The sequence below is a fragment of the Pleurodeles waltl genome, chromosome 11, assembly GCF_031143425.1.
Source record: "Pleurodeles waltl isolate 20211129_DDA chromosome 11, aPleWal1.hap1.20221129, whole genome shotgun sequence".
NCBI lineage: Eukaryota > Metazoa > Chordata > Amphibia > Caudata > Salamandridae > Pleurodeles > Pleurodeles waltl.
Window position 1 is genome coordinate 420223116 of NC_090450.1, and position 12193 is coordinate 420235308.

Sequence of the window (12193 nt, forward strand, 5' to 3'; positions counted from 1 at the left end):
GCATCAGCATCTGGTAGACCTAGGACCAATTTCTCCCCAAGAATTGGGAAAGAAGGCGGACCATTGGGTCAAGACAAGGGTGTCCAAGACTTCAACAGGGGGTGACCAAAAGAAAGGGGTCACAAAGACTCCCCAGGGGAAGGGTGATGAGACAACCAAAACTAAAAATAGTCAAGAGTCTTCTACAGGCCCCCAAAAACCTGCACAGGAGGGTGGGCCCAGAGCCTCTTCACAAAACAATGGGTACAACGGTAAAAACTTTGATCCCAAAAAGGCCTGGTGTCATAGCTGTAAACAGCATGGACACCAAACTGGAGACAAGGCCTGTCCCAAGAAAGGTTCCACTCCAAACTCCCATCCAGGTAACACTGGTATGGCTAGTCTCCAAGTGGGATCAACAGTGTGCCCAGAGCAAATCAGGGTCCACACTGAAGCTACTCTAGTTTCTGAGGGTGGGGTGGATTTAGCCACACTAGCTGTCTGGCCGCCTAACATGCAAAAATACAGACAGCAACTCTTAATTAATGGGACTAGAATAGAGGGCCTGAGGGATACAGGTGCCAGTGTCACCATGGTGACAGAGAAACTGGTTTCCCCTGGCCAATACCTGACTGGAAAAACTTACACAGTCACCAACGCTGACAATCAGAGAAAAGTACATCCCATGGCAATGGTTACTTTAGAATGGGGAGGGGTCAATGGCCTGAAACAGGTGGTGGTCTCCTCAAATATCCCAGTGGACTGTCTGCTTGGAAATGACCTGGAGTCCTCAGCATGGGCTGAGGTAGAGCTAAAAACCCATGCAGCAATGCTGGGTATCCCTGAACTGGTGTGTGTGAAAACAAGAGCACAGTGCAAGGCACAGGGTGAACAAGTAGAGCTGGAGTCTGGAAGAATGGCCCAGCCTACCAAGAGAACAGGAAAGTCAGTTGGGAAACCAACTGCAATACAGCAAAAGAAAGGGAACCTCTCTTCTCAGGAAGAAGTTCTGCCCTCTGAGGGAACTGAGCCTTTGGAGCTTGAACCTTATCAGGTTGAGCTCTTAGGCCCAGGGGGACCCTCAAGGGAGGAGCTGTGTAAGGGACAAGAAACCTGTCCCTCTCTTGAAGGCCTTAGGCAGCAAGCTGCTGAAGAGTCCAAAGGCAAGAAAAATGGAACGCATAGGGTCTATTGGGAAGATGGACTCCTGTACACTGAGGCCAGAGACCCCAAACCTGGTGCCACTAGGAGAGTGGTAGTGCCTCAGCTGTTCAGGAAGTTCATCCTAACATTGGCCCATGACATTCCCCTTGCTGGACATTTGGGACAAACCAAGACGTGGGAGAGGTTAGTCAACCACTTCTACTGGCCCAATATGTCCAACATGGTTAAGGAGTTTTGCCTCTCCTGCCCCACCTGTCAAGCCAGTGGTAAGACAGGTGGGCATCCAAAGGCCCCCCTCATTCCACTTCCAGTGGTGGGGGTTCCCTTTGAAAGAGTGGGTGTGGACATAGTTGGTCCACTGGAACCTCCCACAGCCTCAGGAAATATGTATATCCTGGTAGTAGTGGATCATGCTACCAGGTATCCTGAAGCTATTCCCCTTAGGTCGACTACTGCCCCTGCAGTAGCCAAGGCCCTCATTGGTATCTTTACCAGAGTGGGTTTCCCTAAGGAGGTGGTGTCTGACAGAGGTACCAACTTCATGTCAGCATACCTAAAGCACATGTGGAATGAGTGTGGAGTGACTTATAAATTCACTACACCATACCATCCACAAACTAATGGCTTGGTTGAGAGATTCAACAAGACATTAAAAGGCATGATCATGGGGCTCCCAGAAAAGCTCAAAAGGAGATGGGATGTCCTCTTGCCATGTCTGCTTTTCGCCTACAGAGAGGTGCCACAGAAGGGAGTAGGATTCTCACCCTTTGAACTTCTGTTTGGTCATCCTGTAAGGGGACCACTTGCCCTTGTTAAAGAAGGCTGGGAGAGACCTCTCCATGAGCCTAAACAGGACATAGTGGACTATGTACTTGGCCTTCGCTCTAGAATGGCAGAGTACATGGAAAAGGCAACCAAAAACCTTGAGGCCAGCCAACAGCTCCAGAAGTTTTGGTATGACCAAAAGGCTGCACTGGTTGAGTTCCAACCAGGGCAGAAAGTCTGGGTTCTGGAGCCTGTGGCTCCCAGGGCACTCCAGGACAAATGGAGTGGCCCTTACCCAGTACTAGAGAGGAAGAGTCAGGTCACCTACTTGGTGGACCTGGGCACAAGCAGAAGCCCCAAGAGGGTGATCCATGTAAACCGCCTTAAGCTCTTCCACGACAGGGCTGATGTCAATCTGTTGATGGTAACAGATGAGGATCAGGAGGCAGAGAGTGAACCTCTCCCTGATCTTCTGTCATCAGACCCAAAAGATGGTACAGTAGATGGAGTGATCTACTCAGACACCCTCTCTGGCCAACAGCAAGCTGATTGTAGGAGAGTCCTACAACAGTTTCCTGAACTCTTCTCCTTAACCCCTGGTCAGACACACCTGTGTACCCATGATGTGGACACAGGAGACAGCATGCCTGTCAAGAACAAAATCTTTAGACAGTCTGACCATGTTAAGGAAAGCATCAAGGTGGAAGTCCACAAGATGCTGGAATTGGGAGTAATTGAGCGCTCTGACAGCCCCTGGGCTAGCCCAGTGGTCTTAGTCCCCAAACCTCACACCAAAGATGGAAAGAAAGAGATGAGGTTTTGTGTGGACTACAGAGGGCTCAATTCTGTCACCAAGACAGATGCCCATCCAATACCAAGAGCTGATGAGCTCATTGATAAATTAGGTGCTGCCAAATTTCTAAGTACCTTTGACTTGACAGCAGGGTACTGGCAAATAAAAATGGCACCTGGAGCAAAAGAAAAGACAGCATTCTCCACACCTGATGGGCATTATCAGTTTACTGTTATGCCCTTTGGTTTAAAGAATGCCCCTGCCACCTTCCAAAGGTTGGTGAATCAAGTCCTTGCTGGCTTGGAGTCCTTTAGCACAGCTTATCTTGATGATATTGCTGTCTTTAGCTCCACCTGGCAGGATCACCTGGTCCACCTGAGGAAGGTTTTGAAGGCTCTGCAATCTGCAGGCCTCTCTATCAAGGCATCCAAATGCCAGATAGGGCAGGGAACTGTGGTTTACTTGGGACACCTTGTAGGTGGAGGCCAAGTTCAGCCACTCCAACCCAAGATCCAGACTATTCTGGACTGGGTAGCTCCAAAAACCCAGACTCAAGTCAGGGCATTCCTTGGCTTGACTGGGTATTACAGGAGGTTTGTGAAGGGATATGGATCCATTGTGACAGCCCTCACTGAACTCACCTCCAAGAAAATGCCCAAGAAAGTAAACTGGACTGTGGAATGCCAACAGGCCTTTGACACCCTGAAACAGGCAATGTGCTCAGCACCAGTTCTAAAAGCTCCAGATTATTCTAAGCAGTTCATTGTGCAGACTGATGCCTCTGAACATGGGATAGGGGCAGTTTTGTCCCAAACAAATGATGATGGCCTTGACCAGCCTGTTGCTTTCATTAGCAGGAGGTTACTCCCCAGGGAGCAGCGTTGGAGTGCCATTGAGAGGGAGGCCTTTGCTGTGGTTTGGTCCCTGAAGAAGCTGAGACCATACCTCTTTGGGACTCACTTCCTAGTTCAAACTGACCACAGACCTCTCAAATGGCTGATGCAAATGAAAGGTGAAAATCCTAAACTGTTGAGGTGGTCCATCTCCCTACAGGGAATGGACTTTATAGTGGAACACAGACCTGGGACTGCCCATGCCAATGCAGATGGCCTTTCCAGGTTCTTCCACTTAGAAAATGAAGACTCTCTTGGGAAAGGTTAGTCTCATCCTCTTTCGTTTGGGGGGGGGTTGTGTAAGGAAATGCCTCCTTGGCATGGTTGCCCCCTGACTTTTTGCCTTTGCTGATGCTATGTTTACAATTGAAAGTGTGCTGAGGCCTGCTAACCAGGCCCCAGCACCAGTGTTCTTTCCCTAACCTGTACTTTTGTATCCACAATTGGCAGACCCTGGCATCCAGATAAGTCCCTTGTAACTGGTACTTCTAGTACCAAGGGCCCTGATGCCAAGGAAGGTCTCTAAGGGCTGCAGCATGTCTTATGCCACCCCGGAGACCTCTCACTCAGCACAGACACACTGCTTGCCAGCTTGTGTGTGCTAGTGAGGACAAAACGAGTAAGTCGACATGGCACTCCCCTCAGGGTGCCATGCCAGCCTCTCACTGCCTATGCAGTATAGGTAAGACACCCCTCTAGCAGGCCTTACAGCCCTAAGGCAGGGTGCACTATACCATAGGTGAGGGTACCAGTGCATGAGCAGGGTACCCCTACAGTGTCTAAATAAAACCTTAGACATTGTAAGTGCAGGGTAGCCATAAGAGTATATGGTCTGGGAGTCTGTCAAACACGAACTCCACAGCACCATAATGGCTACACTGAAAACTGGGAAGTTTGGTATCAAACTTCTCAGCACAATAAATGCACACTGATGCCAGTGTACATTTTATTGTAAAATACACCACAGAGGGCACCTTAGAGGTGCCCCCTGAAACTTAACCGACTATCTGTGTAGGCTGACTAGTTTTAGCAGCCTGCCACAAACCGAGACATGTTGCTGGCCCCATGGGGAGAGTGCCTTTGTCACTCTGAGGCCAGTAACAAAGCCTGCACTGGGTGGAGATGCTAACACCTCTCCCCGGCAGGAATTGTCACACCTGGCGGTGAGCCTCAAAGGCTCACCTCCTTTGTGCCAACCCAGCAGGACACTCCAGCTAGTGGAGTTGCCCGCCCCCTCCGGCCAGGCCCCACTTTTGGCGGCAAGGCCGGAGAAAATAATGAGAATAACAAGGAGGAGTCACTGGCCAGTCAGGACAGCCCCTAAGGTGTCCTGAGCTGAGGTGACTCTAACTTTTAGAAATCCTCCATCTTGCAGATGGAGGATTCCCCCAATAGGGTTAGGATTGTGACCCCCTCCCCTTGGGAGGAGGCACAAAGAGGGTGTACCCCCCCTCAGGGCTAGTAGCCATTGGCTACTAACCCCCCAGACCTAAACACGCCCTTAAATTTAGTATTTAAGGGCTACCCTGAACCCTAGAAAATTAGATTCCTGCAACTACAAGAAGAAGGACTGCCCAGCTGAAAACCCCTGCAGCGGAAGACCAGAAGACGACAACTGCCTTGGCTCCAGAAACTCACCGGCCTGTCTCCTGCCTTCCAAAGATCCTGCTCCAGCGACGCCTTCCAAAGGGACCAGCGACCTCGACATCCTCTGAGGACTGCCCCTGCTTCGAAAAGACAAGAAACTCCCGAGGACAGCGGACCTGCTCCAAGAAAAGCTGCAACTTTGTTTCCAGCAGCTTTAAAGAACCCTGCAAGCTCCCCGCAAGAAGCGTGAGACTTGCAACACTGCACCCGGCGACCCCGACTCGGCTGGTGGCGATCCAACACCTCAGGAGGGACCCCAGGACTACTCTGATACTGTGAGTACCAAAACCTGTCCCCCCTGAGCCCCCACAGCGCCGCCTGCAGAGGGAATCCCGAGGCTTCCCCTGACCGCGACCCTTTGAACCTAAAGTCCCGACGCCTGGGAGAGACCCTGCACCCGCAGCCCCCAGGACCCGAAGGACCGGACTTTCACTGGAGGAGTGACCCCCAGGAGTCCCTCTCCCTCGCCCAAGTGGAGGTTTCCCCGAGGAATCCCCCCCTTGCCTGCCTGCAGCGCTGAAGAGATCCCGAGATCTCTCATAGACTAACATTGCAAACCCGACGCCTGTTCCCACACTGCACCCGGCCGCCCCCGCGCTGCTGAGGGTGAAATTTCTGTGTGGACTTGTGTCCCCCCCGGTGCCCTACAAAACCCCCCTGGTCTGCCCTCCGAAGACGCGGGTACTTACCTGCAAGCAGACCGGAACCGGGGCACCCCCTTCTCTCCATTCTAGCCTATGCGTTTTGGGCGCCACTTTGAACTCTGCACCTGACCGGCCCTGAGCTGCTGGTGTGGTGACTTTGGGGTTGCTCTGAACCCCCAACGGTGGGCTACCTTGGACCAAGAACTAAGCCCTGTAAGTGTCTTACTTACCCGGTTAACCTAACAAATACTTACCTCCCCTAGGAACTGTGAAAATTGCACTGTGTCCACTTTTAAAACAGCTATTTGTGAATAACTTGAAAAGTATACATGCAATTTTGATGATTTGAAGTTCCTAAAGTACTTACCTGCAATACCTTTCGAATGAGATATTACATGTAGAATTTGAACCTGTGGTTCTTAAAATAAACTAAGAAAAGATATTTTTCTATATAAAAACCTATTGGCTGGATTTGTCTCTGAGTGTGTGTACCTCATTTATTGTCTATGTGTATGTACAACAAATGCTTAACACTACTCCTTGGATAAGCCTACTGCTCGACCACACTACCACAAAATAGAGCATTAGTATTATCTATTTTTACCACTATTTTACCTCTAAGGGGAACCCTTGGACTCTGTGCATGCTATTCCTTACTTTGAAATAGCACATACAGAGCCAACTTCCTACAACATGCCACACATTGCTTCGCCAGGAGAACAGCAATGGAGACAAACTACCTGATTCCCGATTCCATTCACATAGAACAGGCCAGTAGGGCCATCTTCGAGGAGGGTATAAGAGTGAATCCTCCAATTTCCAAAAACGTATGAAATACTTCACCCCAAAATGTGAAGATGCACTGGCATTAAAAATCATCCTCAGATGCTGGCATCTCACGCAATGAAAATCTGTTTTGAATTTGATCTTAAAGAGGAGAACAGCTGTATGGTACATGCACTGCAAGAACTTAAAAGTCTAGTAATCCGAGTTGATCAATGGGGGAAGGTTCCCCTATCAAGCACAGCAGTATATCCTGTCTTTAGCTGGAATGATGGCTCCCATACCTATTTTCCATTGCACTCTAGCCTGCGGAATTGCGATGGGGGCTTTGGATTGCATTGTGGTATAGAGACAGGTCACCAATTGCCTCGGTTTGGGGGCAGTACAAAGCAGAGCTTAGGAACTGGAGGCTGTAGGGGAAATGTGGGGTATTCATCTCTGCATAGCACCCGGAGCTGACATACGTGGATAGAGGGCAGAAAAGTCATCCAGGCAGATGATGAGTAGTCCAGGAAAGTGCCCCCTGGAAACACATCGGCCATGTGGGTAACTCTCCAACCTCGCAAACGCTGTAAGACAGCCTTATCCTCTGCAAGGGCTGTCAAGGCATAGTGAGTGATGGGCTGCTTGGAAGCGTACAGAATAGGGTGAGCCAGGTGTCAACAAAGACCCTCCGAAGCTAGTAGTGTACAGTAGATTGAACTAATTTCAGTGCAGGGGCATTAGCAAACTGCACCAATTTAAGAGGGCAGCATGGCTGGGTCTGGGTGCGCAGCCTCGTGTTCTATCACCAAATGGGCTATATTTTGGGGTGGCCACAGCCAGAAATATGCAAAGTGCTCTTGGGTGCACTAATAGTATAATTCAACATCTAGTACCGCTAATTACCCTCAGTCATAAGGTAAGGTCAGCATCTCCCACCAGGTGCTGGGCTGCCCACACCAATGTTGTCAGGGGCCATCAGAGTGCTGAGATCTTCAGTAGTCTGATTCATAAGGGATCTGGCTTGGTTTGCAGTGTGTAAAAAATGGAGGCAGAATTTGCAGGGGAATGCCACGAAAGGGCTCATCAATGTGGTCTATGCTAAGCAAGGCAATATGCACTCTGTGCATGAACAACCATAAAACAATATCATTTCCACCCACCACCTATACAAGCCATCCCAAACTGCCAGCAAATCTAACCCGACAAACTATCTAAATAAAGAACAATTTGTGTGCCATATGGGCACCCAACTCGCGTTACACTAAAATTAACACCTCCACACACCAGGGGGTGCTGGTGAGTAAATGATAGTATGCCGGTTGCAGCCAGGAGTATCAGAAGGCTGCATTGAAAAGCCCTCAGTAGTGACCGACTAATCACTAAATGTCACTCAGATCACTGTTGGGTGAAGTGGCGCAGCAGTGAGGGGCGGCCCTAGAGTTTTGCAATAGTTTTTCCACAAAGGGTGATGCACTCCGTGGTGTGGAGAAAAGGTGTGATTTATCACCTTGAGAAATGCGTAGGCATGCAGGGTACAGCATTTACCTGCCTGCTGGAGTTTGTGATTAAGGGAGAGAAACTCCTGGTGCGCCTCTTGCACGAAGAGGGTAAGTGACGGTAGATAGAAAGTTTGAAGCCCTCGTGTTGTAAATGTTGGTTGTCTCATGCCATCTGTAGTGCAGCATCACAGTCCCTGTAATCCAGCAGTGTATCAATGATGGGCCGCAATGGTGCTTCGAGGGGGGGGCCTAGTGCCCAGAGATCGGTGTGCTCACTCAACCGCAAACAGCAGTGACAATTCAGTTGGGCGAAACAGAGAATTTTGGAAGGACTCCACACAGTCTGACATATTTCCTGTGTTGGACGACTCAAAAACCCCACAATGCAAATGTTACTGCATCTGGGTCAGGCCTCAAGTCCTCATACCTAGCTTTGATAAGGTTCAGGACTTTGGCCATCTCTAACAGATTTTAATTGACACTCGCTGTATCATCCTTGAGCGTGGAAATGTGTGCATCTGTAGTGGAAAGACATTTCTCCTGCTTATTAAGAGTGGTAAGCATATTATCCACCAGGGAGGTGAGGGTATCCAGGTTTGTGTCAATGCAGGTTAGACTCCTCTGCTTATACTGCAGTAGTGCCTTAACGTCAGTATCGTCCTCCTCTGCAGCATTGCTGGGGCCAGACGGGCATCACCAGCGGACTAGCCACTGGCTGCATATTTGTCCCCAAAATGGAGTTTGGACCGTCTCGTGTTGCTCTTGCCCATCTTGTCAAATGGGGAAATGTTCACATCACTTTACTCTAAAACATGTGCTTTCTCTATTTGAGAAAAAATAAAATCCGGAAACCAGACTATTACTCTTGCTACCTGAACAACTTCTCTAATCAGGCATAGAGTTACTCTTTCATCGCAGGATCTTACTCAATACTGCTGAAATCTATCCCTCAGCAGTCATATTAACTTGAATATGTAATGTGCCAAATTAACAAAAAACATTGGGCAAAGTTTCCAGTTTGTAGCCAGATACACTATATTCTACTCTCGCTACCCAAGTCTTGGTCCCGTAACCCCCACTGGAAGGTCATACACTAACAAGTGTAAGCCAGTTTGATTTCAAATTGTTTGTGTGTAAATTCTTTAGGGTTGAATCAAAAACATACAGGCCCTCATTCTGACCCTGGCGGTCTTTGACCGCCAGGGCGGAGGACCGCGGGAGCACCGCCGACAAGCCGGCGGTGCTTCAATGGGGATTCCGACCGCGGCGGTAAAGCCGCGGTCGGACCGGCACCACTGGCGGGGTCCCGCCAGTGTACCGCGGCCCCATTGAATCCTCCGCGGCGGCGCAGCTTGCTGCACCGCCGCGGGGATTCTGACCCCCCCTACCGCCATCCAGATCCCGGCGGTCGGACCGCCGAGATCCGGATGGCGGTAGGGGGGGTCGCGGGGCCCCTGGGGGCCCCTGCAGTGCCCATGCCACTGGCATGGGCATTGCAGGGGCCCCCGTAAGAGGGCCCCTACATGTATTTCACTGTCTGCTGCGCAGACAGTGAAATACGCGACGGGTGCAACTGCACCGTCGCACAGCTTCCACTCCGCCGGCTCGATTCCGAGCCGGCTTCATCGTGGAAGCCTCTTTCCCGCTGGGCTGGCTGGCGGTCTGAAGGAGACCGCCCGCCAGCCCAGCGGGAAAGTCAGAATTACCGCCGCGGTCTTTCGACCGCGGAACGGTAACCTGACGGCGGGACTTTGGCGGGCGGCCTCCGCCGCCCGCCAAGGTCAGAATGAGGGCCACAATGTGCTAAGAAAGCCATAGCCACTGGAAATATGGGTTCTGGGGGTGCTTCAGCACCCCTAGAAATAATCATGCTGGAGTTCAGAAGATGAATGAGAAATGAAGATCTTTTTAAAAGTTGTGTTTATCCCCTAACAATTACTGCGTGTTCAAAGGCAAAGGACAAATATCAGGCTACATCTTCTGACAAATTGCTCCTTATTCAGAAACTGGAGTGTACTTCTATGCCTCTGACTGCAAAGTGAGAGGATTTTGTAAAAGTGATCCAGGTGATGATCCTGCCGGGGTTACATGAAACAAAGGAAAAGCTGCATCATGTGATTTTGTTTCTAACGCGTAACATTTAAATATGGAGAAATAAACTGTAGACATATTTCAAAGTATATCAGAAATGAAGAAAGTGCAAATTAATTTTCTTTTGTAACTCGAAAGTGTGATGGAAACAAAGATTTTAATAGGAGAAAAAGAAATCAAGACATACTTGGTGAAGCCAAACTGATAAATATTCATTAAAACACAATTTCCACACATATTTGTTTTTGTCCTACACATTTTTACCAGTAAAACTGCATGTCTTTGGAAATTTAGTGACCATTTCAATAGAAAACGTGTTGTCTGTAAATGATATGCGCTACCTTACCTGTGCTCCAAACTGCACTACCAGCTACATACCACACCCTTACAGCTCCTGCTGAATGAGCATGGCACATTTCTTACACTCGTCTTTTTTGTATGACGCTTGGATCTTTCGCAATCCCTATGACTTGAGTGGTATTGATGGCAGCACCCCACCCGTTCCAGCACCATTGAAGGGAGCTAGCAAGTACTTAGTGATAAATTCCTGGTAATCAACCTCCAAGTCACGCAGTTTAATGATTCAAAAGGAACCTGTCCAATTCCCTCTAGTTCTGGGTGTAAGTTATAATTTAAACAATGCTACAAATAAGTAGCTCAACGAAAGGAATTTAAATCATAACTCCTTACAAATATCTCATCTCAAATTATACCTTTGACTGTCTCTGGGTTAAACTGCTTTCCACACTAACAGTGCTTTATGAACTGTCATCATAGCTAGTGTTTTGCTTTGAGAGGTCTATGTCTAGTCATAACTGCGACTGCGCGGTGGTTGGTGGAAAGTCATAATTAGAGCAATAAATAGTGTATTTTACTAAATGTAATGTGCTGTCAAATTTCTCTAGGTAATAAGACATATTACTACACATAGTGAGCTACAGCTCCATTTGGATCTTCAAAAAGGAGCAGGTAGTTCTGGTAGAGCAGATTTTAATGTGTTCCTGAACAGAAGGTGGAAAGTAAACTGAGTGCTTATCCAAGGCGGCAGGAAGAAGCAGTGTGGAGTAGTGTGGGGGTACCTCAGGGAGGCTGTTGCAGTAGGCCAGTTTATGTTTGCCAGGGAACTGAATGACAAATAGAATGCGAGGCGGAGGCAGAATTTGGGAATGTTGAATAAGTGGTAATCAAAGAAGTGAATGCCAAAGTGTACTAAACGGCTGCAGCTAAGAATGGAGGAAATGCTGCCAGGAGAGAATAAAAAGGGGATTAAGTCGTAGCGGGAACAATGGGCATGGGGAAGAAAATAATGTACATTATAGATGTCTTCACAGTTAGGCAATGCAGGGCCCTCCAGTGATTAAATACATTGAGACAGTAAGTCACTTGCTTTTGTGAGAAGGAGACAAGGGAATAGCATCAGAACAAGATTTGGGTATTATTGTAAATGTGTAGCAGGTGAACATAAAGGAGGAGATGACGTCACAAGCGTGGTGTTTTAAAGAATGAATGAGACTCACAACAGAGCCTTATTGGACACCAACATCGAGAAGTATAGACAAGCAGACGGTGGTGCATCTTGGAAGGGAATGTAGCGAGACTGCCAAAAATCGTTGAGAACAGACTGCCTAAATTAAGGATGCTGAACCGCCACCACTTTCAGTGGTGCCTCTACTGACAGCCTAGCAAGTAAACAATCACATAATGTTGGAGGACTGTATTAAAATGTCCCTGGCACTCTGGGAGAAGATCCCAGTACTTCAAGGAAACATTTCATATGGGTCCTACTACTGTAACTTTGGGTACGGTTCCAGGGCCCACAGGGTGAGTGAACAGCATTTTGGCAGTGGTACCTTCTGCCATGAACACAGGAGATGCCACATTTTTGCATGTATTGGCAAGATTGCTTTCAGTGCTTCTCACCTCCATAGTACTTGTTGACCTGCAGCCTAA

General features: G+C 48.7%; 1 protein-coding gene across 6 annotated transcripts in view; it reads right to left on the reverse strand.

Annotated features, from left to right (window-relative positions):
- Positions 1-12193, reverse strand: part of INPP5D (inositol polyphosphate-5-phosphatase D) — a 662897-nt gene that overhangs the window by 427328 nt on the left and 223376 nt on the right. The gene's annotated exons all lie outside the window — the stretch shown is intronic.